Raw genomic sequence first — 16,492 nt, 5'->3', positions numbered from 1 at the left:
TACCACTGAAACATAAACCTTTGTTATTGAAGTGACGTCTAGCCAGTTCCTACTCAGATACCATATCTCCTAGTGAAAGTCTTCTGAAGAAAAAAGTCAAACAAAACTTAGATTTAAAATGTAGAAAGATATAAATGAGTGATATCAAAATAGTATTATTTTTTTAATTGAGTAAAATAGTAAGAGAAATAGGGAGAGAGATAGTAATGAAAGCATTGTAAATCTCTTAACAACATAATTGTATTGGATTCGCCCTCTTCACTGGTTGATGATTTTAGTTCCATGGTTGGATCTCTCCTTGGGCCAATGAAATTTTAAAGAAAGAAGATGTTGGTTTATCACAAAAGCACAGAAAATAACCTAAATATTTATCAACATGGATGCTTAAAATTGTTAATATAAGTATTATAACCATACACACACACACATAAGAAGAAAAAAAGCAGTATATCAATCTAATGGGAATATTGTTTTATAGACATTAAAAATAATTTTAAATAGATTTACGAACACAGAAAATATGAGAAAGTGGTAAGGGATAGTAGGTTATTATGACCTCTGTTTATAACCATCTCACTTTTGTTATGCATGTGGCATGAGGCATGACCTATCTTACCTGAAATCATGTATTTCAATAATTTAGACCTTTTTAAAATTTATAACTATAGACATGGTTACAGTTTTGAGATAGATATACTGCTACTGCTAAGTCACTTCAGCCATGTCCGACTCTGTGCAACCCCATAGACAGCAGCCCACCAGGTTGCCCCGTCCCTGGGATTCTCCAGGCAAGAACACTGGAGTGGGTTGCTGTTTCCTTCTCCAATGCATGAAAGTGAAAAGTGAAAGTGAAGTCGCTCAGTCGTGTCCGACTCTTAGCGATCCCATGGACTGCAGCCCACTTGGCTTCTCCATCCATGGGATTTTCCAGGCAAGAGTACTGGAGTGGGTTGCCATTGCCTTCTCTGGAGATAGATATAGACATAGATAAATAGATAGATATAGACATAGATAAATAGATAAATTTAACAACAAATGTGTTTGATTGTTGGTTTCACCCAGAATATAAACAAGTTGATGGTTTGGAGTAAGATAAGGGGGTGGTAAGGATTTAAAGAGATTGTTTAGGAGGAGGAAGGAGAGATTAATGGGCACAGAGGTCTTTTTCTTGACTTGTACCATGGAAATCTAAAGCTGCAAATGGAGACAGGACAGAGGTGACTGGATTGAAAATATATTTTCAAATATTTTGAAGGAGTAGGTAAAGAGGATGGCCATATAAAGTAAGATGTCAAGATGGAGACTTAAGAGTATATATTATCTAAATCAAGGTAGCTGGAGAGAGTAAACAAAGTATCTGTAGTTTTTAAAAAAGAGAAAACATACCCATACACCCTTAGGTGAAACATTTTGCATACTGAGAGAGTAAAAAGTGAAAAAGTCAAGTGAAAATTTCTTTTTCTCCTACCACTCATTCCTTTCACTGTTTTGAAAATGTTAGAACCTTAATAAGTAAATATGGAAAAGACAAAAGATGAAAGAGAATGGAATCTGACTATCCTATTTCTCTTAACTAGATAACAGCTTGTTATAGGTTGTAGTCAACAGGAAAAAGGAGAGAGAAATATTTTCTTTGACTAAAGTTTGGAGATCCAGTTGTATGTTTTTATTGCTGTATGCCAGTGTTTTATTTTCCTTTTTCATTCAGGTGTAATTGTAGAAATTTTAAGTAGTTTATTTAATGAATCAGTGAGTCCTGGAAATTATATAAATCTGTGTAATCACCATGCAAAATATAATATAAACCACTTTTATTATCCCATAATATTCCCTCATGTCATTTTAAGATCAATTTCTTCTACCTGTTCCCAGAAGCAACCACACTCTGTATTTAACTCAGCATCTGACTTCTTTTGATCAACATAATATTTGGGGAGTTAATCCATACTTGTCTGGGTATAAGTACCTATTCCTGTTGATAGTTGAACATATAACTATATGTTTGAATATAAAACAGCATACTTTCTTCTGCTTATCAATATTTGCATTGTTTAAAATTTGCATCTACTCTGAAGAGTTAAATACATTCCTTATAAGTCATTATATGGACATATGGTTTCTGTTTATGAGCAGAGAATTTTTTTTTATCATCAGGTCACAGATATTAAGGTTCTTTGGTGGCTCATCAATACTTGGTATATCCTCAAGCCACGTATACTTCCTTGGTGGCTCAGACAATAAAGAATCAACCTGCAGTGCGGGAGATGTGGCTTTCATCCCTGGGTGGGGAAGATGCCCTGGAGAAGGAAATGGCAACCCACTGCAGTATTCTTGCCTGGAGAATTCCATGGACAGAGGATCCTAGAGGGCTATAGTCTATGGGGTCACAAAGAATCGGAAAAGACTGAGCAACTAATACTTTCACTTTCACATACATTAAGGATTTCTTTATGTTAACATTTTCCTTTTCTCTTTATTTTTACTTCACTCAAAATTTAAAAAAAAATTGCTATATTTTTCTAGAAGCTTATGTGTAGAGATAATCTCAAATTAATATGTGTGCATATACGGAATTAAATTCATCCATTCCAGTCCATTTTAGTTCACTGATTCCTAAAATATTGGTATTTACTCTTGCCATCTCCTGTTTGACCACTTCCAGTTTGCCTTGATTCATGGGCCTAACATTCCAGGTTCCTATGCATTACAATAGAATGGGAAAGACTAGAGATCTCTTCAATAAAATTAGAGACACCAAGGGAACATTTCATGCAAAGATGGGCTCAATAAAGGACAGAAATGGTAGGGACCTAACAGAAGCAGAAGAAGTGGCAAGAATACATAGAAGAACTTCACAGAAAAGGTCTTCATGACCCAGATAATCACGATGGTGTGATCACTCACCTAGAGCCAGACATCCCGGAATGTGAAGTCAAGTGGGCCTTAGGAAGCATCACTATGGACAAAGCTAGTAGAGGTGATAGAATTCCAGTTGAGCTGTTTCACATCCTAAAAGATGATGCTGTGAAAGTGCTATATTCAGTATCCCAGCAAATTTGGAAAACTCATCAGTGGCCTCAGGACTGGAAAAGGTCAGTTTTCATTCCATTCCCAAAGAAAGGCAATGCCAAAGAATGCTCAAATTACCGCACAATTGCACTCATCTCACATGCTAGTAAAGTAATGCTCAAAATTCTCCAAGCCAGGCTTCAGCAATATGTAAACCATGAACTTCCAGATGTTCAAGCTGGTTTTAGAAAAGACAGAGGGACCAGAGATCAAATTTCCAACATCCGTTGGATCATTGAAAAAGCAAGAGAGTTCCAGGAAAACATCTACTTCTGCTTTAATGATTACACCAAAGCCTTTGACTGTGTGGATCACCACAAACTGTGGGAAATTCTGAAAGAGATGGAATACCAGACCACCTGACCTGCCTCTTGAGAAACCTATATGTAGGTCAGGAAGCAACAGTTAGAACTGGACATGGAACAACAGACATGTTCCAAATAGCAAAAGGAAGTAGGTCAAGGCTACATATTGTCAGCCTGCTTATTTAACTTATGTGCAGAGTACATCATGAGAAATGCTGGGCTGGATGAAACACAAAATGGAATCAAGATTGCCAGGAGAAATATCAATAACTTCAGGTATGCAGGTTACACCACCCTTATGGCAGAAAGTGAAGAACTAAAGATGAAAGTGAAAGAGGAGAGTGAAAAAGTTGGCTTAAAGTTCAACATTCAGAAAACGAAGATCATGGCATCTGGTCCCATCACTTCATGGCACATAGATGAGGAAACAGTGGAAACAGTGGCAGACTTTATTTTGGGGGGCTCCAAAATCACTGCAGATGATGACTGCACCCATGAAATTAAAAGACGCTTGCTCCTTGGAAGGAAAGTTATGACCAACCTAGATAGCATATTCAAAAGCAGAGACATTACTTTGCCAACAAAGGTCTGTCTAGTCAAGGCTATGGTTTTTCCAGTAATCGTGTAAGGATGTGAGAGTTGTCCTATAAAAAAAGCTGAGTGCTGAAGAATTGATGCTTTTGAACTGTGGTGTTGAAGAAGACTTTTGAGAGTCCCTTGGTCTAAAAGGAGATCCAGTCAGTCTATCCTAAAGGAAATCAGTCCTGAATTCCTTTCCTGTATTAGAAGGACTGATACTGAAACTGAAACTCCAATAGTTTGGCCCCGTGATGTGGACAGTTGACTCATTTGAAAAGACCCTGATGCTGGGAAAGATTGAGGGCAGGAGGAGAAGGGCACGACAAAGGATGATATGGATGGATAGCATCACCGACACAATGGACACAGGTTTGAGTGGACTCTGGGAGTTGGTGATGGACAGGGAGGGCTGGCGTGTTGCGGTTCATGGGGTTGCAAAGAGTTGGACACGACTGAGCGACTGAACTGAACTGAGTAGGCCTTGTGTGCTGCAGTCCATGGGATCACAAAGAGTCAGACATGACTGAGCGGCTTAACTGAACTGAACTGTGCATACTGAGATAGACATTGAGGTTTATTTTAATTGGCCTGTTATTTAGTTTTTAGCACCATTGTTGAAATGATTCTTATATCTATTTTGAATTGATGCAGTTCCTTCATCATAAAAAATTGATTCTATATGTATTTCTGAATTCTTTGTACAAGTCCAGTTATCTATTTTATCTTGGTTATTGTAGTGTTTTAAACTTTGAAATTAAGCATACAGTTTTCCTGTTTGAAAATATTGTTTTGTCTATTATGAATCCTTTTATTTTCATATAAATTTTAAATCAATCCTTTGAATATTTCTATACACATTCTGCTGCAGTTGTATTGTGTTACAATATGTTTATTAACTGATTTGTAGGAAATTGGCATTTCAAAAGTATTGAAAATATTCTTAGTCATTCAAATTTCAAATATATCTTTTGCAAAATTCCCTTTTTTGAAAAATAATATAATTCATATGTTTGACCATTTGATATGCTCCCACAGATCTCAGATGTTGTTTGCATTATTTTTTCCATTCTTTCATTTGTTCATTTCAATATAGATAATTTTTGTTGACTTATCAGTTTTTATTGACCAATTTCAAGAGTTCACTGAAACTGTATTTTGCTTTCTCCAGGTCTTTATTTAGTATATTTAATGGATTCTTTATTGGTGATATTGCATTTAATTTTTTTAGAATTTACATGTTTTAAAAAATACCTTCTATATTCTATAATTCTTCATCATTACAACATATAGTTTCTGACTTTTTTACTGTTTTGTTTAAGGTGTTTATCAGTTTTATGATGTTTCTGTTACCCTCAACATGTCAACCAGCTTCATTCTGTGAAGTTATCAATTTACTGGCTCTTAGCTTTAAATCCAATCTTAATTGCCCTGCTGGCAATATGGAAGTTAGAATCTATAAATGTTTCTCTTTTGCTATATGGCATGAAGGTTGGGCAGCATATTCAACACACAGTGATGCTCACCTACCGTCAGCGTCACTGTTCTACCACAAGTACCTTTCCACTAAGTGCTTCTCATTAGCTTAGCAACACACAGAAGGGCAGCTTTCTGGGGAGTTCCACTGACATTTCAGCAGACATTTTTTCCTGCTTCTTCATACGATTCAGTTCAGTTCAGTCGCTTAGTCATGTCCAACACTTTGTGACGCCATGAACCACAGCACACCAGGCCTCCCTGTCCATCACCATCTCCCGGAGGTTACCCAAACTCATCTCCATTGAGTCGGTGATACCATCCCACCATCTCATCCTCTGTTGTCTCATTCTCCTCCTGCCCTCAATCTTTCCCACCATCAGGGTCCTTGCAAATGAATCAGCACTTTGCATCAGGTGGCCAAAGTATTAGAGTTTCAGCTTCAGCGTCAGTCCATCCAATGAAGACCCAGAACTGATCTCCTTTAGGTTGGACTGGTTGGATCTCCTTGCAGTCCAAGGGACTCCCAAGAGTCTTCTCCAACACCACGGTTCAAAAGCATCAATTCTTCGGCGCTCAGCTTTCTTTATAGTCCAACTCTCACATCCATACATGACTACCCAAAAAACCATAACCTTGACTAGTCAGACCTTTGTTGGCAAAGTAATGTCTCTGCTTTTTAATATGCTGTCTAGGTTGGTCATAACTTTCCTTCCAAGGACTAAATGTCTTTTAATTTCATGGCTGCAGTCACCATGTGCAGTGGTTTTGGAGCCCAGAAAAATAGTGTCAGCCACTGTTTCCACTCTTTCCTCATCTATTTGCCATGAAGTGATGGGACTGGATGCCATGATGTTAGTTTTCTGAATGTTGAGCTTTAAGCCAACTTTTTCACTCTCCTCTTTCACTTTCATCAAGAGACTCTTTAGTTCTTCTTCACTTTCTGCCATAAGGGTGGTGTCATCTGCATATCTGAGGTTATTGATATTTTTCCAGGCAATCTTGATTCCAGCTTGTGCTTTTTCCAGCCCAGCATTTTTCATAATGTACTCTGCATATAAGTTAAATAAACAGGGTGACAATATACAGCCTTGATAGACTCCTTTTCCTATTTGGAACCAGTCTGTTGTTCCCTGTCCAGTTCTAACTGTTGTTTCCTGACCTGCATACAGATTTCTCAAAAGGCAGGTCAGGTGGTCTGGTATTCCCATCTCTTTCTGAATTTTCCAGCTTTTATTGTCATCCCTTCATGCGGTACTATATGTGGTACCATAGTGAATTTTTCTACCCAGCCAGTGGCCACACACCTCCAATGAAATCTGAATATAAGCCATGCATAGAAGAATTTCTTTCAGAAAATTTCCTTACTGTTATTTTCTGCCTCAGCAATATTGATTGTTAGTGGCTGATTCCTTTATCTGATATTTCTTTATTCTTTAGCGTTCTATTTACTCCCTACTAATTAATCTGTGTTATTAGTTAAATATTTATTATAAACTCTCCCTATTCAAATGTACTGTGTGGTTTCTGTCAGTAGGAGCCTGGTTGATACAAATAATAGTGCTACAAGGAGATATACACACAGAGATAGGAATTGGAGATTGAAATGTTGTATCCTTGGGCTTTAAAACATTGCTAAGTTCCTTGCTAATTGGAAGAAGAATGTTAATAATTTAAGATATTCAGTGGCATCATAGGTAATCAAACTCTCATCAGTGTTTGTGATGAAATGCTAATTAGACTGGGTGACTTGGGAGTCTAGTGATTGTTAACCAACTGTTATGACATTAGTAATGACCAGAACCTATGAGAACCAAATTGTTGTTGTTATTCAGTTGCTACGTCATGTCTGACTCTGTGACTGCAGCACACCAGGCTCCTCTGTCCTCCATTCTCTCCCAGAATTTACTCAAATTCATGTCCATTGAGTTGGTAATGCTATCTAACCATCTCATCCTCTGCTACCCCCTTCTCCTTTTGCCTTCAACCTTTCCCAGCATCACGGTCTTTTCCAGTGAGTTGGCTCTTCACATAAGGTGGCCAATGTATCGAAGCTTCAGCATAAGTCCTTTCAATGAATACTCAGGGTTGACTTCCTTTGGAATTGACTGATTTGATCTCTTTGCAGCAACCATAGTATCAGATTATTCTTTGTCCATTGCAGGGCTTATAGGAAGCAAGTGAAAAGCTCAGATCTCTTAACTCTCAGTTCAAGTCAGAGTATCAAGCATAAAGCAATTCTGAGAGAATTTACAGGTTTAATACTGTTGAAAAATCAAAGAAAATTTTAAGGAGAGAAATCAAAGACAAAAAATTTAGATATGCTGAGCTAACAGTGTTAGTTGAATTCAGTCTCACCAATTTTTTATGTTAAAGTTAGGGCATACATTGTATGCATGCTCAGTTGCTCAGTCATGTCCGACTCTAGCCCAACCCCAGGCTCCATTGTTCATGAACTTCTTCAGGCAAGAATACTGGGATGGGTAGCCATTCCATTCTCCAGGCAATCTTCCCAACCCAAGAATTGAACCTAGGTCTCCTGCATTGCAGGCAGATTCTTTACTGTCTGAGCCACCAGGGAAGTTACTAGGGATTCTGAATTTTGTGCATAACATTGTATGCTGGAGGGATTTAAGTAGCTCATTATTTGGTTCACTGAATCTCGTACTCAGTATGGTCTATTTTTAATAAGCTTGAGATACTATAGCTCAAGCTTGGTATCATATGAAGGTGGGAATGCAAAGGCTTAGGTATATGAGAATGTGGGAGTCATGATATATGACCTGTATACCCACTATGTCATTTACTGTAGCCAGATTTGTAGAAATGTAGAGCGTTACATTGATTGAAGGGAAAAAATAATCCTAAGGTATTTACAATTTTAAGAGTCTTTTAACACTGTCTCCATATACATTGTTTCACATTTATTATATACTGTTTATAATAGAGTACTTTTCATAGATATTTGCATAGCACTTTGCATTGTGACTTTCTTTAGACATATTCTCTACATTTCCTACATTTATTGTGTATATTTCTTTGACAACTACATAGATACACTACCTGACTTTTGCTATTTACAACTATATAAGCACTTAGTTGTTGGAATTAAGATATCTCAATTTAATTATAAAGTATTAAATGCAATAATTACTTTAGACTTCACAGTAAACTCCAAAAATTAAACAAAAAACCAAATATGTTGAGGGGGTGGTCCCATGGTGGTGGAAGAATAGGACAGGGAGACCACTTTCTCCCCCACAAGTTCATCAAAAGATCAATTTGAATGCTGAGCAACTTCCACAAAACAACTTCTGAATGCTGGCGGACGACAGCAGGCACCCAGAAAGGAAGCCCATTCTCTTCAAAAAAAAAAAGGTAGGACAAGATATAAAAGACAAAAAGACAAAGAGTTAGGGACAGTGACCCACCCTGTGAAGGGACTCATGAAGAAGTTTCCAAATAGTAGGAGACCCTCTCATAGCTGGGTCTTTGGGGAGTTTTGGAATCTCAGAGGTTAACATAACTGGGAGGGTAAGAAAAAAACAAAAACCAGAATATGCTCCTAACCACAACTGCCGGAGGACAAGTAGCCCAGACCGTTGCATCCGCCATCAGTGAGTGGCGGCTGGATAGAGAGGTGTGGGCAGCATCATTGGTGTTCAGGGTAAGGACCAGGCATGAATGCCCTGAGGTCAATCTGAGGGAGCTAATGTGAGATAGCAACCCAAACTGTGGGATCACCAGAGAGACAGAGAAAGAAAAAAAAAAGAGAACTTTCCTGCAAAAGGCTCTAATACACAGCCTGACTCACTCACAGAACAAAGGATTGAGCAAATACCAGAGGAGAGCTAGCCGGCTGTGTACAGGCCCCTCACCCTGCTGGAGGCAGAGAGACAGGTGTGCAACAGCTAGAGCCAGAAGGCAAGGGGCTGCTCCAATCATGGCCCCAGAGACTGGCATCTTTCACCAAACTGTGAGCAGACTCCCAGTTGCTAACCATGTCTTCCTGGGATTGTGGATGGTTGACATCTGCCAGGAGGGCCACTGCCTGAGATCAGCTTCCCAGAGGAGACACACGGCACACCTGAGATGGTGCTCTCACGGCACACCCGAAAACCAGGCAGCCACGATGGGGAAGTGATAAGACACGTGGCCCACGTGGGACAGTGCGCTTGCCAAGCACCTGGTCACCTGAGCAGCTCGGACCTGGGACAAAACACATGCCCCACCTAGTCTGTGCCCTTGCGGAGTACCTGAAACCTGAACCTGAGTGGCTTAAACCTGGAAAGTACATGAAACACGGGGCCTCCTTTGGACAGTGCCCTGCAGAGCACCCCAGAGCCTGAGCAGTGTAGAGCCAGAAAGCACACGCTCCTGTGAGCTGGGACAAACCCAGTCTGGCCCATACACTGTGAGTACTCTCCACATATGCCAGCGATATTTGTTTGCAGTGTTCCTCACTCTCCACAACACAGCTGAACAAGTGAGCCTAAATAAGTGATCACCTTTGCTCCCTGTGTCAGGGTGGAAATTAGACACTGAAGAGATTTGCAAACAGAGGAAGCCAAAATAAACAGAAAAAGAGGGAACTGCTCTGAAATTGACAGGTCAACAGATTAAAACCCTTTATTAACATTGACTAAGCATTGGAGGGGGCCTACAGAGCTTGAGAACAAGTACAAGGTGGAACAAGGAACTATCTGAAACTGAACTAACCCCACACTGCCCACAACAGCTCCAGAGAAATTCCTAGATATATTTTTACTATTATCACTTTTTAAATTTAAAAAAAAAATTAAGTTCTTTATTACTCTTTTAAATTTCATTTTTATAACCTATTACCTTGCAAAAAAAGACCCTATTTTCAAAGCAAATTTCATATATGTATTTTTATAAATTTTGTGATTTTGTTTTTTTAATATTGTATTTTTGAGAGTCTAACATGTACTCTAGATTTTTAATCTTTGCTGTTTGGTATTTGTATCAATTTTGTACCTCTAAGAGTCTAATAATCAGTATCCATTTTCACTTAAGGGTGTGATTACTGGCTTGATTGCTCTCTCCCCTTTTGACTCTCCCTTTTGTCTCCCAGGTCACCTCTATCTCCTCCCTCCCCCTTCTCTTCTCTACTTAATTCTGTGAATCTCTGGGTGTTCTGGGCTGTGGAGAACACGTAGGGAACTGAGTACTGGCTAGATTGGTCTCTCCCCTTTTGACTCTCCCTCTTCTCCTCCTGGTCACCTCTATCTCTCTCCTCCCTCTTCTCTTCTCCATGTAACTCTGTGAACCTCTCTGGGTGTCCCTTGATGTGGAGAATTGTTTCACCATTAACGCAGATGTTTTATCATCTGTGCTGTATGGATGGAGACGTCTAGAGGCAACTCTAAGTATAAGACTGAAAGCCAGCAGCAGAAGGCTTAACTCCAAAACTTGAGAACATCAGAGAACTCTTGATTCCAGGGAACATTAATAGAGGAGAGTTCATCCAAAAGCCTCCATACCTACATGAAAACCAAGCTCCACCCAAGAGCCAGTAAGTTCCAGAGCAAGACATACCATACTAATTCTCCAGCAAAGCAGGAACACAGCCCTGAGCATTAAAAGACAAGCTGCCCAAAGACATACCAAACCCATAGACACCCCAAAACTCACTGTCGGACACTTCATTGTACTCCAGAGAGAAGAGATCCAGCTCTACCCACCAGAACACTGATGCAAGCTCCCCTAATCAGGAAACATTGACAAGCCACTAGTCCAACCACCCCCCGCCCCCGCCACACACACACACAGGGAACAGGCTCCACAATAAAGAGGAACCACAAACTTCCAACCTATAGAAAGGGCAGTCAAAGCACAGCAATCTAAACAAAATGGAGAGGCAGATAAATACTTAGCAGGTAAAGGAACATGATAAATGCCCACCAAACCAAACAAAAGAGGAGGAGATAGGGAGCCTACCTGAAAAAGAATTCAGGATAATGATAGTAAAGACTATCCAAAATCTTGAAAACAAAATGGAGTTACAGATAAATGGACTAGAGACAAGGATTGAGAAGATGCAAGAAATGTTTAACAAGGACCTATAACAAATAAAGAAGAGTCAATCAATAATAAATTACGCAATAACTGAGATCAGAAGCACTCTGGAGGGAACCAACAGTGTGATAACTAAGGCAGAAGATAGGATAGGTGAGGTGGAAGATAGAATGGTGGAAATAGATGAAGCAGAGAGAAAAAAAGAAAAGAAATGAGGACAACCTGAGAGACTTCTGGGACAATGTTAAATGCCCAAACATTCGAATCACAGGAGTCCCAGAAGAAGACAGAAGGAAAGGGCATGAGAAAATACTTGAGGAGATAACTTCCTCAAGTCTAACTTCCCTAAAATGGGGAAGGAAATAGTCACCCAAATCCAAGAAACTCAGAGAGTCCCAAACAGGATAAACCCAAGGTGAAACACCCCAAGACACATATTAATCAAACTAATGAAGATCAACCACAAACAGCAAATATTAAAAGCAGCAAGGGAAAAGCAACAAATAACACACAAGGGGATCCCCTTAAGGATAACAGCTGATCTTTCAATAGAAACTCTTCAGGCCAGAAGGGAATGGCAGGACATACTTAAAGTGATGAAAGAGAAAAACCTACAACACAAATTACTATACCCAGCAAGGATCTCATTCAAATATGCAGGGGAAATCAAAAGCTTTCCAGACAAGCAAAAGCTGAGAGAATTCAGAACCATCAAACCAGCTCTTCAACAAATGCTAAAGGATCTTCTCTAGACAGGAAACACAGAAAAGGTTTATAAACTCGAACTCAAAACAACAAAGGAAATGGCAACTGGATCATACTTATCAATAATTACCTTAAATGTAAACGGGTTGAATGTTCCAATCAAAAGACAGACTGGCTGAATGGATACAAAAGCAAGACCCCTATATATGCTGTCTACAAGAAACCCACTTCAAACCAGGGGACACATACAGACTGAAAGTGAAGGGCTGGAAAAAGATTGTTCATACAAATGGAGACCAAAATAAACCAGGAGTAGCAATGGTCAGATAAAATAGACTTTGAAATGTAGGCTGTGAAAAGAGACAAAGAAGGACACTACATAATGATCAAAGGATCAATCCAAGAAGAAGATACAGCAATTGTAAATATATATGCACCCAACAGAGGAGCATCTCAATACATAAGACAAATGCTGACAAATATGAAAGGGGAAAGAAATAGTAACACAATAACAGTGGGAGACTTTAATACCCCACTCACACCTATGGATAGATCAACTAAACAGAAAATTAGCAAGGAAACACAAACTTTAAATAATACAGTGGACCAGTTAGACCTAATTGATATCTATAGGACATTTCACCCCAAAAGAATGAATTTCACCTTTTTCTCAAGTGCACACGGAACATTCTCCAGGATAGGTCACATCCTGGGCCAAAAATCTAGCCTTAGTAAATTCAGAAAAAATGAAATCATTTCAAGCATCTTTTCTGCTTACAATGCATTAAGATTAGATGTCAACTACAGCAAAAAAGAAAGGTATTAAAAATAAGAACATATGGAGGCTAAATAACACACTTCTGAGTAATGAACAAATAGTGGAAGAAATCAAAAAGAAAATCAAAATATGCATAGCAACAAATGAAAATGAAAACACTACAACCCAAAACCTATGGGATTAAGTAAAAGCAATGATAAGGGGAAGGTTCATAGCATTACAAGCTTACCTCAAAAAACAAGAGAAAAATCCAACAAATAACCTAACTTTACACCTAAAGCAACTAGAAAAAGAAGAAGCACCCCAGGTTTTGTAGTAGGAAAGAAATCATAGAAATTAGGGCAGAAATAAATGAAAAAGAAACAAAGCAGACCATAGAAAAAAATCAGCAAAACTAAAGTCTGGTTCTTTGAGAAGATAAATAAAATAGAAACCATTAGCCAGACTATTCAAAAAAAAAAAAATGAAGAATCAAATCAACAAAATTAGGAATGAAAATAGAGAAATCACAACAGATAACACAGAAATACAAGGATCATAAGACACTGCTTTCAGCAACTATATGGCAATAAAACGGACAACTTGGAAGAAATGGATGAATTCTTAGAAAAGTATAACCTTCCAAAACTGAACCAGGAAGAAATAGAAAATCTTAGCAGACCCATCACAAACATGGAAATTGAAACTGTAATAAAATATCTTCCAACAAACAAAGCCCAGGACCAGATGGATTCACAGGTGAATTCTACCAAAAGTTTAGAGAAGAGCTAACACCCATCCTACTCAAACTCTTCCAGAAGATTTCAGAGGAAGATAAACTCCCAAACTCATTCTATGAGGCCACCATCACCCTAATACCAAAACCAGACAAAGATGCCACACACACACACACACACACACACACACACACACACACACACACATGAACTACAGGCCAATATCACTGATGAACATAGATGCAAAAATCCTCAACAAAAATTTAGCAAATAGAATTCAACAACATATTGAAAAGATCATACATCATGAGCAAGTGGGCTTTACCTCAGGGATGCAAGGATTCTTCAATATTTACAAATCAATCAATGTGATAAACCACATTAACTAATTGAAGAATAAAAACCATATGATTATCTCAACAGATACAGAGAAAGCCTTTGACAAAATTCAACACCCATTTATGTTAAAAACTCTCCAGAAAGCAGGCATAGAAGGAACATACCTTGAAATAATAAAAGCCATAAATGATAAACCCACAGCAAAGATTATCCTCAATGGTGAAAAATTGAAAGCATTTCCCCTAAAGTCAGGAACAAGACAAGGGTGCCCACTCTTACCACTACTATTCAACATGGTTTTGGACGTTTTAGCCCCAGGTATCAGAGAAGAAAAAGAAATAAAAGGAATCCATACTGGAAAAGAAGAAGTAAAACTCTCACTGTTTGCAGACGACATGATCCTCTACATGAAAAACCCTAAAGACACCACCAGAAAATTGCTAGAGCTAATCAATGAATATAGTAAAGTTGCAGGATATAAAATTAACACACAGAAATCCCTTGCATTGCTATACACTAACAATGAAAAAACAGAGAAATTAAGGAAACAATCTCATTCACCATTGTGACAAAAAGAATAAAATACTTAGGAATCTGCCTAAAGAAACAAAAGACCTATATACAGAAAACTATAAACAGCGATGAAAGAAGTCAAAGATGACACAAATAGATAGAGAAATATACCACATTCATGGATCAGAAGAATCAATAAACTGAAAATGAGTATACTGCCCAAAGCAATCTATAGATTCAAAGCAATCCCTATCAAGCTACCAATGGTGTTTTCACAGAGCTAGAACAAGTAATTTCACAATTTGTATGGAAATACTATAAACCTCAAGTAGCCAAAGCAATTTTGAGAAAGAAGAATGGAACTGGAGAAATCAACCTGCCTGACTTCAGACTATACTACAGAGCTACAGTCATCAAGACAGTATGGTACTGTCACAAAGACAGAAATATAGATCAATGGAACAAAATAGAAAGCCCAGAGATAAATCCATGCACCTATGGACACCTTATCTTTGACAAAGGATGTAAAAATATACAATGGAGAAAAGACAATTTCTTTAACAAGTGGTGCTTGGAAAACTGGTCAACCACTTGTAAAAGAATGAAACTGGAACACTTTCTAACACAATACACAAAAATAACTCAAAATGGATTAAGGATCCAAATGTGAGACCAAAAACTATAAAACTCTTGGAGGAAAAGACAGGCAAAACACTCTCTGACATAAATAACAGCAAGGTCCTCTATGACACACCTCCCAGAGTAATGGAAATAAAAGCGAAAATAAATAAATGGTGCCTAATTAAACTTAAAAGGTTTTGCACAATGAAGGAAGCTATAAGCAAGGTAAAAAGACAGCCTTCAGAGTGTGAGAAAATAATAGCAAATGAAGCAACACAATTAATCTCAAAAATATACAAACAGCTCAATACCAGAAAAATAAACAACCCAATCAAAAAAATGGGCCAAAGAACTAAACAGACATTTCTCCAAAGAAGACATACAGATGGCTAACAAACATGTGAAAAAATGCTCAACATCACTCATTAAGAGAGAAATGCAAATCAAAACCAAAATGAGGTACCATCTCATGCCAGTCAGAATGGCTGCTATCAAAAAGTCTACAAACAATAAATGCCAGAGAGGGTGTGGAGAAAAGGGAACCGTCTTACACTGTTGGTGGGAATGCAAACTAGTACAGCCACTATGGGAAACAGTATGGAGATTCCTTAAAAAACTGGAAATACAACTTTCATATGACTCAGCAATCCCACTGCTGGGCATACACACTGAGAAGACCAGAATTGAAAGAGACACGTGTACCCCAATGTTCATTGCAGCACTGTTTACAATAGTTGAGATATGGAAACACCCTAGATGTCCACTGGAAGATGAATGGATAAGAAAGTTGTGGTATGTTTACACAATGGATTAAAAAGAACACATTCACATCATTTCTAATGAGGTGGATGAAACTGAAGCCTATTATACAGAGTGAAGTAAGTCCGAAAGAAAAACACCAATACAGTATATTAACACATATATATGGAATTTAGAAAGATGGTTATGATGACCCTATATGCAAGACAGCAAAAGAGACACAGATATAAAAAACAGATTTTTGGACTCTGTGGGAGAAGACGAGGGTGGGATGATTTGAGAGAATAGCATTGAAATGTATATTACCATATGTGAAATAGATGACCAGTCCAAGTTTGATGCATGAAACAGGGCACTCAAAGCCGGTGCAATGGGACAACCCAGAGGGATGGGATGGGGAGGAAGTTGGGAGGGGGTTTCAGGATGGGGTACACATGTACACCCATGGCTGATTCATGTCAATGTAGGGCAAAAACCACCACAATATTGTAATTACCCTCCAATTAAAATAATTTTTTTTAAAAATAAAAATAACAACAAACATTTTATAATCTCTCATCATGCTGCCTTGTTATAGGATGCCTTTCTTTCTATTT

This window comes from Bison bison, unplaced genomic scaffold (assembly GCF_000754665.1).
Source record: "Bison bison bison isolate TAMUID 2011002044 unplaced genomic scaffold, Bison_UMD1.0 scf7180017864490, whole genome shotgun sequence".
NCBI lineage: Eukaryota > Metazoa > Chordata > Mammalia > Artiodactyla > Bovidae > Bison > Bison bison.
The sequence above is the reverse complement of the archived record's forward strand: the minus strand, read 5'-3'. Positions refer to the sequence as shown.